This window comes from Ictidomys tridecemlineatus, chromosome 2 (genome assembly GCF_052094955.1).
Source record: "Ictidomys tridecemlineatus isolate mIctTri1 chromosome 2, mIctTri1.hap1, whole genome shotgun sequence".
In the NCBI taxonomy this organism is placed as follows: domain Eukaryota; kingdom Metazoa; phylum Chordata; class Mammalia; order Rodentia; family Sciuridae; genus Ictidomys; species Ictidomys tridecemlineatus.
This window is the reverse complement of record NC_135478.1, coordinates 205,326,934-205,337,396: the sequence shown is the minus strand read 5'-3', so window position 1 is coordinate 205,337,396 and position 10,463 is coordinate 205,326,934.

The following is a 10,463-nucleotide window of genomic DNA, read 5'->3' as shown; positions in this document are numbered from 1 at the left end:
TGGGGATTGGCTTATTTCAATTAGCATGATAGTCTCCAGTTTTATCCATTTACCATCAAGTGCCATAATTTAAAAAAATATATCTTTATTTTGTTTATTTTATTTATTTATTTTAAAGAGGGAGGGAGAGAGAGAAGAGAGAGAGAACTTTCAAATATTTATTTTTCAGTTTTTGGTGGACACAACATCTTTATTTTATATTTATGTGGTGCTGAGGATCAAACCCAGTGCCTCACATGTGTGAAGCAAGCACTCTGCCACTATGCCACAACCCTTGCTCCACAAATGCCATAATTTTATTCTTCTTTATGGCTGGGTAATAGTCCATGTATATGTATGTGTGTGTGTGTGTGTGTGTGTGTGTGTGTGTGTGTGTGTGTGTATCACATTTTCTTTATCCATACATTTATTGAAGGGCACCTAGGTTGGTTCCATAGCTTAACTATTGTGAAATGCGCTGCTATAAACATTGATGTGGCTGTTTCACTGTAGCATGCTCATTTTAAGTCCTTTGGGCATATGCCAGGGAGTGGAATAACTGAATCAAATGGTGGTTCCATTCCAAATTGTGGCAGGCCATCCTCGCACGTGATTTGAGTTACCTCCCTGGCTGGGTGAAAAGCGCTTAGGCGCATCTTGTGTCCAGAGCTTTCCCCACCCTTCTCAGGTCCGAGGACTTATCCAAGTGGAGGCATGTCTGGCCACTACCCCGAAGACCCAATCATTGCCCCTGACCTTGGGATTCTACCCCCCTTAATCTTCATTGGATGGGATTTTCTCCAGAATTTTTTGTTCCCTAATAAAAGTCCACTCCCTGGCGTGTTCTTTCTCGCTCGCTAACCTCTTCACTACCACAATAGGTGGCTTGAGACTGGAGCTAGGAGAAGCCATCCTGGAGCTGGTTTAAAGGTAATTAGAGTCTTGTTTTTTTAATTCAAAACTCCCTATCGGTTTCTCACATTTTGAACCTTCGTTCATGAAGCCGGTGCTGGTCTCGGGCTAAACCAAATTTTCTGAGGAATCTCCATACTGCTTTCCAGAGTGGTTGCCCTGATTTGCAGTCCCACCGGCAATGTATGAGTGTACTGTTTTCCCCACATCCTTGTCAACATTTATTGTTACTTTTATTGTTGATAATTGCCATTCTGAGTGGAGTGAGATGAAATCTCACTGTAGTTTTGATTTGCATTTCTCTAATTGCTACTGATGTTGAACATTTATCCATATATTTTTTGACCATTCATATTTCTTCTTCTGTGAAGTATGTGTTCACTTCCTTTGCCCATTTATGTTTTTTGGTGTGAAGTTTTTTGAGTTCTTTATATATCTTGGAGATTAATGGTCTATCTGAGGTGCAGGTGGCAAAGATTTTCTCCCATTCTATAGGCTCTCTCTTCACATTTTTTGATTGTTTTCTTTGCCATGAATAACCTTTTTAGTTTGATATTATCTCATTTACTTCTTGTCATAAGCTACAATTCTAAGCTTACTGAAAGAATTATAAATACTCAAAACATGCCACTTACTAATGACTTTGCTCCATTTATACTATGTAAAGGTGTGCTGCTGGACATTAATTCCAATCCCAGGCTCAGTCATACATTGTTAATAGCTTGAACTTGACATGGTGGAAATATTGACACTGTGGAAATAAATTTCCAGTATAAGTGAAAGGTTTATTTTTTGTGTGTGTGTAGATTGTCTGCTCTAGACTTGGAATGGATATGTTGGAAAAAATGTTAATGATGCAGATTATAGTTGAAAGTGTGTGTGTATGCAGCCATTCCAGTATGCAGGACACAGATAGTTGAGGAAATATTCTTCTACCATTTGAAGTTACTTTGATTTACTAGAACCTTTTACTTGCCTTTGTGAAAAACTAATTTTACCATAAATAGCTATGAAAAATATAGTGCCATTTGAGTTTAATTTTTAAATATGGTTGAGTTGAATGACTTTTAGGATTTTATAAATGATAATATAAAATCAAATAATACTCCATTCCCTGCAAAACATTCAGAGTGTGATTGTAATCAGTAGTCTTGAAGCTAAAATAAGCTCAGTTTAATGAAAGTACTTTTAAAAATACTTTTTAGGTGTTGATGAACCTTTATTTTATTAAATTATTTATATACAGTGCTGAGAATTGAATGTCCAGCAGCACATATGTGAGGCATGCTTTCTACCACTGAGCCACAACTCCAGCCCTGAAAGTACTTTTTTTTTAATATTTATTTTTTAGTTGTAGTTGGACACACAATCTTTATTTCATTTTTATGTGGTGCTGAGGATTGAACCCAGTGCCTCATGTGTGCTAGGCAAGCAGGCTACTACCGAGCCACAACCCCAGCCCCTGAAAGTACTTTTTTTTTTAATATTTATTTTTTAGTTGTAGTTGGACACACAATCTTTATTTCATTTTTATGTGGTGCTGAGGATTGAACCCAGTGCTTCATGTGTGCTAGGCAAGCAGGCTACTACCGAGCCACAACCCTAGCCCCTGAAAGTACTTTTTGACAATGAGAAAAAGTTTAACTAAATCACATATCAGATTAATTTCCCAATAAATGTAATGAGAAAGTGTCCACAGATTGGGATGCAACTATGTTTTTTTCAAATAATGGTTAAATTTGAACCATTGGTTGACTATGGATACAAAAATGTTTTGCAATAAAAACATTCTGTGAGAATCAATTGGCTACATGAAATTGACAAGAAAAACTATTATATATTTTGTCATTTGTAAATTGTGTGCTACATACTGTTATTGACAGAGTACATCCTTCCAAAATGCACATGTTGACATCCTAGCCCCCAGTGTTGTGTATGTGGGGTGTCTTTGGAGGGTTATTAGTCATCATGTAAGGATTAGGTCCTAATTAGATATATTCCATGCCTTTATAATTATATCATAATGGATTCTACTGTCATGTATAACTAAAAAGAACCAAAAAAAAAGTATTAGTGCTCTTAGGCTCCAGAGAGTAGCCTGGTCATTCCTCATGTGATAACATAGAAGGCATCATTTATGAACCAAAATGTAGGACCTATTGGACACAGAATCTACTTTGATCTCGGACTTTCTAGTGTCCAGATGTGAGAAATAAATTTATGTTGCTTATAGCCACCCAGTTTACTTTGTTATAGCACCCCCAATTAAGACAACACTGTTTATGTAGGTAAAATTTATAATAATCTTGTGTATGTACATATGTACATGTAAACCTCCAAAGTGTTGGAGAACCAGTTGTTAAACATTTACTAATTAGCCACTGGCTACAGCCTAAAGGGCAGAAGAACATCATTTTAACTAAAAGACTTAGAAAAATACATCTGGGTATCAGGCTTTGAACTTGATCTTGACTAGTAAACCAAAGACAGGGTTTTCGAGCACAACTAGGCAAAACATTTGTGTTGAGTGCTTTCATGTATTGCTTTCTATTCTTCTCTGCCAATTCTAGAAGCAGCTGTCATCTGCTTTAAGGTCCCTCCCATGCCTCAGTGACTGTGCAAAATTCATTCTTCATGGTTCAGCCCTCTTTGAAGAGACCTTGAGCTTCAAAATCACCATTATGCCCTATTTAAACCCCTATCCTGGATGCAAAAGATCACTTATAGTTGTTAAAAAGCAACTGGGTAAAAACATAAATACTGCATGTTATGGTTTTGATGTGAGGTGTCCCCCGAAAGCTCATGTGTCAGACAATGCAAGAAGGTTTAGAGGAGAAATTATTGGATTATGAGATCAATCAATGAATTAATCCCATGATAAGGATTAATGAGTGGTAACTGAAAGTGGGTATGGCTGGAGGAGGTGGGTCATTGGGGGCATGCCTTTGGTTATATATTTTCTATATGGTGATGGATTCTCTCTCTGCTTTCTGATCATCATGTGAGCTGCTTCCCTCTGCAATGCTCTTTCACCATGATGTTCAGCCTCATCTTGAGCCCCAGGGAATGGAGATGGCTATCTATGTACTGAGACCTTTAAAACTATTAGATCAAAAATAAACTTTTCTTCCTCTAAAATTGTTCTTGTTAGGTCTTTTAGTGACAGCCTCAAAAAAGCTGACAGAGACATTGCAAAATGTAACACTTTGCCATATAATTTTTTTAAACCAAAAATTTATCTTTAATAATAGAATATCTGGGGAATTTTTAAAAATAAAGTAATCCATGCTAATGAAAACTTATACAATACAAATAGGAAAAGAAAAATCACTTATCACTGAGAGGAAACCATTGTTAATATTTTGATTTTTATCCTTTCACATTGATTTTGATTATTTAAAGAAAAACTGAAATGAATTAAATTTAACAAAGTTTACTTGAGTAAGAAATAGTTTGTAGAACTGGGCAGCTTTCTAAGCCAAAGTTGTTTCAGAAGGCTCCATCTCCAACCCCTCACATCTCAAAGTTGTATTTATAGTCACAGAAAAGGAAGTAATACACAAGAACAACTTTATTGGCTAAAGAACTTAGAAAATGCTGCATTTGCCTTGGATGATCATAGTCTGATTACTTGGTACTCTGTGGTTGGCTGAAACTAAATTACTGTGAGTGGCTGAGTCTCAGTTGCTTGGTTACAGTGTTATACTCTTAGGTTAAGCTTATAATTTGTTTACATATCAAGATGGGATAGTTCACTTTTTTATATACCTTTATTTTATTTGTTTTTATTTTTATGTGATGCCTGGGATAGAACCCAGTGCCTCACACATGCTAGGCAAGCGCTCTACCACTGAGCCACAACCCGGACCCTAGATTCACTTTTATATAAAGACAACTTTGGGCTAAACTTTGTCACTCAAGTATGGAAGCTGGTTTAGACAAATTTTATTTCAGTTTGACACTATGCATAAAATCAGTCCTATATATTATTTTAAAACTTGTTTTTCTTCTATTATATTGAATGAAATTTTTCATTAAATATTTCTAGTATGCACCATTTTTTGGCTGCAAGTATTAAATTGTATGATCCTTCTGCACTTTACCTAACTGATATTATGTTATATAGATTGTTTCCAAGTTTTTATTATTACATAGATGCTGAAATAACATCATAGTTAAAATGTGGCTCCTATCCTGGATTGCTTTCATAGATATATTCTTAAAATGATACTTTCTGGAATGAGGTTTTAAAAATTATTGACAGCTATTGCAAATCACAGGAAGATTGTAACTAATTTATACTACCATCAGTAGAATATCAGAATATTTAGATCTATATTTAGGGAGGGTTATGATGATGTTCGGTGATATAATTGCATATTTCTTCCTCTATAGACCTATAGACCGAGTTGTTAAAGAGCTTATGGTTGGGTGTTGAATTTATGTGCATTGTTTCTTTAATTTTCTTTATGTGTAATGTAGTATCTTGCAGTGAACAAAATTAGAAGTATAGAAGAGTCTTGTTAATTAAAACCAATAAATAAGATTTGTTCCCTTAACAAAACTCTACCATTCACTTAAAAGGCAAATGACAAGCCAGAAAAAAAAAATATTTGCAACATCTTAATGTGTGGGGAGCCACTTCACATGCATGCATATTTAAGTCCCCATGGGATCTGAAAGATCAACGTAGTCTGGTGTGGTAGTTCCATGACTCATGACTCACTCTTTTCCTTCACTCTGATAACAAGGCTGACAAGGTGTGGCCCTAGGAGTAGGCATATCCTTGGGGTTGAACTACACTCACGTATTCCTTTATAATCCTACCCCACTGCCCTGTTTGGAATGGAATGTTCCATGGTAACTCCCTTTTTGTCCCCTTCTCTTGCTCTGCCTTTGGGTGTGGCCTTCCTAGTGGTCAGCCAATTTGCTGACAGCAGACATCACGAAGCTAGACTCAACCCCCTGAAACTTGACCCTTTGCCTCATTTGAATGGCTTCTTCCCAATAAAAGGGTTCAGCTCCTGATTCTTGCTCTCTTTCCAAGGGTCCCTAAGGGTCCTGGAGCCATCCCAGGACCCAAAGAAAAAGGTATTTCTCTTCTCTGTGTGATTATTTCGTGCAGCCCAGTTCACCTGGAGTGACCATGAGTGTTCAGTTGTGGAACATGACATTAATATGTTTGCTTTATACACACACACGCACACACAGGCACACACACACACACGCACACACAGGCACACACACACACACACATATCCATAAAATAGAGAAGGGTTTTTTAAAAAGAATTATTTACTTATTCTAATTTGTTATACATGATGGCAGAATGCAATTCATTTCATGTTACACATGTAGAGCACAATTTTAGAGAAGGGTTTTTGATAGATTAATCTCTATTCCTGATCTACTCTGAACTTTGCTCTACCATCCCCTCACTTATAATCTACACACACACACACACACACACACAGACACACAAACCTTGTCCTCACCTACCCACATCTAACATCACCTACGATCCATTATCAGCCTACACACACACACACCCTCACGATCCTGCATTTCTCACACCAAACCTGGTCCTTTTTCACATTTACCCAGAATCCACACACAGTCATAAAAATGGGTTGAGGAACATGGATCCTGGATCCTATGGTTGTCAGAGTAATAGATTCCTCAACCATTCCACATGGATGGTAGTTAATTCTCAAAATCAGCCATCTCATCCCCCTTGCTGGTATCTGGTATGAGAATAAGCAAGACAATCAATGGAGTGAAAATGCACCATCCTATGTGCAATGTGGGAAGGAATTAATGGCCAGAATATAGAAAGAACTATTGCAACTAAATAACCAAAAAAAAAAAAAAGATCTGATTTTAAAATGAGCAAAGAACTTGAATAGACCTTTCTTTAAAGAAGATATACAAATAGCCAAAAACATATAAAAGAAGCTTAACATCCTAATTATGAAGACAAATGCCAATCAAAACCACAATGAGATATCACCTCACACCTCTTAGGATATTAAGATGGAAACTATCAAAACAAACAATAATTGTTGGTGAAGATGTGGAGAAACTGGAACCTTAAGCCCTGCCCTATTGATGGGGATTGTAAAATGTCACAAGCACTGTGGACAGCAGTGTGGAGAACCTCAAAAAACTGAAAATGGAGTTACCATATGATCCAGGAATCCAGTACTGGATCATATATTTAAAAAGATTGAAAGTGGGATGAGGAAAACATCCATTCTTACATGTTCACTGTGGGATTATTCACAATAGCCATTATGCAGAGGCACCCCCATGAGCCTGAATGGGTAGATTTTTAAAAAGTGATATATATAGGGCTGAGATTTAGTTCAGTGGTAGAATGCTTGCCTCACTTGTGGGAGGCACTGGCTTCAATCCTCAGCACCATATTAAAAAAATACATAAATAAAGGTATTGTGTCCATCTACAACTAAAAAAAAAGTCATATATACACACAATGGCATCTTAAACATCCATAAAAAGAAGGAATTCCTGTCATATGCTATAACATGGATGAACCTTGAGGACTGTGTGCTAAGTGGGATGAGTCCATCATAAAAAGGCAAATACTGCATGATTCCTTTTATAGGATGTATCTAAACTAATCAAACTCATAGAAATAGAAAGTAGAATGGTGGTTACCTGGGGTGGGGACACATGGTACAGAATTTCAGTCATGCAAACTGGAAAAAATTTTAGAGGATTGTTGTGCAATAACGGTATATAGTTAATACTGTTGAAGCACATGCTTAAAGATTAGCAGCCATCTAATAACAGATGTAATGCAATTTCTATAAAAGTTCTGATGACGTTCTTCATAGAAATAGAAAAAAATCAGTCATGAAATTCATTTGGAAAAATAAGAGGCCCAGAATAGCCAAAGCAATCCTCAGCAAGAAAAGTAGGAGGCATTACAATACCAGACCTTAGATTATACTACAGAGCCATAGTAACAAAAATGACATGGTGTTTGGCACCAAAACAAACATAAAGACCAATGGTACAGAATAGAAGACACAGAGACAAACCCACATGAATACAATTATCTCATACTAGACAAAGGCACCAAAAACATACATTGGATAAAATATAGCCTCTTCATATATAAAATATAGCTAAGAAAACTGGAAATCCATATGTAATAAAAGGAATTAGACCCCTATCTCTCACTCTGCACAAAACTTAACTGTAAGTGGATCAAAACCTAGGCATTAGACCAGAGACACTGTGCCTAATAGTTATTTCAGCTTGGAACTGTACACTTATTGAGGACAATAAGACTCAAAAAGTGCAAGAAGAAAAATAAAAAATCAATAAATGGGATAGTATCAAACTAAGAATATTCTTCACAGCAAAGGAAACAATCAAGAATGTGAAGAGAGAGCCTACAGAAAATCTTTGCCACCTGCACCTCAGATAGACCATTAATCTCCAAGATATATAAAGAACTCAAAAAACTTCACACCAAACCCCCCCACAAATAAACCAATCAATAAATGGGCAAAGGAAGTGAACAGACACTTCATAGAAGAAGAAATATGAATGGTCAACAAATATATGAATAAATGTTCAACATCAGTAGCAATTAGAGAAATGCAAATCAAAACTACAGTGAGATTTCATCTCACTCCACTCAGAATGGCAATTATCAACAATACAAGTAACAATATATGTTGACAAGGATGGGAGGAAAACAGTACACTCATACATTGCTGGTGGGAACTGCAAATTGGGGCAACCACTCTGGAAAGCAGTATGGAGATTCTTCAGAAAATTCGGAATGGAACCATCATTTGACCCAGTTATTCCAATCCCTGGAATATACCCAAAAGGACTTAAAATGAGCATGCTACAGTGACACAGCCACATCAATGTTTATAGCAGCTAAAATCACAATAGTTAAGCTAAGGAACCAACTAGGTGCCCTTCAACATATGAATGTATAAAGAAAATGTGGTACACATACACAGTGGACTATTACTCAGTCATAAAGAAGAATGAAATTATGGTATTTGCTGGTAAATGGATGAAACTGGAGGCTATCATGCTATGTGCAATAAACCAACCCCTCAAAAACCAAAGACTGAATGTTCTCTCTGATATATGGATGTTGACTCACATTAGGCAGGGGGGAGGGAGAAGTGGAGGTTCATTGGATTGGACAGGGGGAAATGGGGTAAAAAGAGGGAGATGGGAATGGGAAAGGTAGTAGAATGAATTGGTCATAACTTTCCTATGTTCATATATGAATACATGACCAGTGTAACTCTTCAAGAATGGGAAGTTATGTTCCAGTATGTATGTCAACACATATTCTACTGTCATGTATAACTAAAAAGAATAAGTAAAAAATGTCAAAAAATTAGGAGTGTGAATATGTTTTTACCACATTAAAATAAAAAATGAACATGTGACTATTTCTGGCTATGGTGGATCAGCTGGGGGCATCTAGGAAGTCTTTATTTACTATTAAGAAAATTATTTATGATGGACTCAAACTAAAAAGTTTCTTCTCAGCAAAAGAAACAATCTATGAGGTGAATAGAGAGCCTACATCTTGGGAGCAAATTTTTACTCCTCACACATCAGATAGAGCACTAATCTCTAGGGTATATAAAAAACTCAAAAAGCTAAGCACCAAAAAAACAAACAAACAAACAAACAAACAAAAAAACCCCAATCCAATCAATAAATGGGCCAAGGACCTGAACAGACACTTCTCAGAAAAGGATATACAATGAATCAACAAATATATGAAAAAATGTTCATCATCTCTAGCAATTAGAGAAATGCAAATCAAATCTACTCTTAAGATTTCATCTCACTCCAGTCAGAATGGCAGCTATTATGAAGACATACACCAATAAGTGTTTGTGAGGATGTGGGGGAAAAGGTACACTCATACATTCCTGATAGGACTGCAAATTGGTGTAGCCAATATGGAAAGCAGTATGGAGATTCTTTGAAAAACTGGGAATGGAACCACCATTTGACCCAGCTAATCCTCTCCTTGGTCTATACCCAAAGGAGTTAAAAAAGCATACTACAAGGACACAGCCACATCAATGTTTATAGCAGCACAATTCACAATAGCTAAACTGTGGAGCCAACCTAGATGCCCTTCAGTAGATGAATAGTTTATAAAAAAGTGTGGCATATATACACAGTGGAATATTACTCAGCAATAAAAGAAAATAAAATCATGGCATTTGTAGGTAAATTGATGGGGTTGGAGAAGATAATGCTAAGTGAAGTTAGCCAATCCCAAAGGTGACTGACTCATAATGGGGTAGGGAGGGGGAGCATGGGAGGAATAGAAGAACTCTAGATAGGGCAGAGGGGTGGGAGGGGAAGGGAGGGGGCAGGGGGTGAGCAATGATGGTGGAATGTGATGCACATCATTATCCAAAGTACATGTATGAAGACATGAATTGGCGTGAACATACTTGAGATATGAAAAATTGTGCTCTATAGCTGTAATAAGAATTGTAATGCATTCGACTATCATGTATTTTAAAAAATAAAATCAATTAAAA